Source organism: Pseudorca crassidens, chromosome X (genome assembly GCF_039906515.1).
Source record: "Pseudorca crassidens isolate mPseCra1 chromosome X, mPseCra1.hap1, whole genome shotgun sequence".
NCBI classification, from domain to species: domain Eukaryota; kingdom Metazoa; phylum Chordata; class Mammalia; order Artiodactyla; family Delphinidae; genus Pseudorca; species Pseudorca crassidens.
Genome location: NC_090317.1, coordinates 55465397 through 55466240, shown reverse-complemented (window position 1 = coordinate 55466240; position 844 = coordinate 55465397).

Genomic DNA, 844 nt, shown 5'->3' with positions numbered 1-844 from the left:
AAGAGAAACTGAAACAGAAGTTTATTACTCATAGGTCTTAGAGGAAATGCAAGGCATACCTTGAGGGGCCACACAGAGAGGTCAAGGCAGGGTGCAGAAAGAGTGATAGAACATGGGAACACACTTTTATTAGGGTCTGTGGGTGGAGTGCTTTGTGCTGCAACTAAGACCTGGCACAGCCTAAAGAAATAAAATAAATAAATAAATAAATAATTTTAAAAAAATTGTCAAAAGTCAAAGTCAGAAAATTTTGAAGGCATCTAGAGAAAAGTGACTTGTTGCACACAAGGGAAAGCCCATAATTTTTTAGCAGACTTTTCAGCAGAAATCTTGCAGGCCAGAAAGAAATAGGATAATGCATTTAAAATGCTGAAATTAATAACAACCCCCCCCCGTAAACAATTATTCTTTACCCAACAAAGCTGTCCTTCAGAAAGGAAAGAGAGCTAAAAACTTTCACAGACGGAAGCTGAGGGACTTTAACATCAATAGATTTGTCTTACAAGAAATGTTAAGTGAGTACACGTTGAAATGATAGTATGCTAAACAGAAACATATTAGCTTAAGAAATTATTAAACCTATTGGTAAAGGTAAATATATAGACAATTACAGAATACTGTATAACTGTAATGGTGGTGGATATATCAATTTTAACACCAGAATAAAAGTTAAAAAGCAAAAGTATTAAAGCTAAGTGTAACATAAATATACACAATATATACAATATAAATAGATGTAAATTGTAACAACAGTAACATAAAAGTGGTGGAGGAAGTTAAAGTTTAGTATTTTTGAATGCAATTAACTGAATGTGTTATCAGCTTAAAGTAGACTACTGTAATT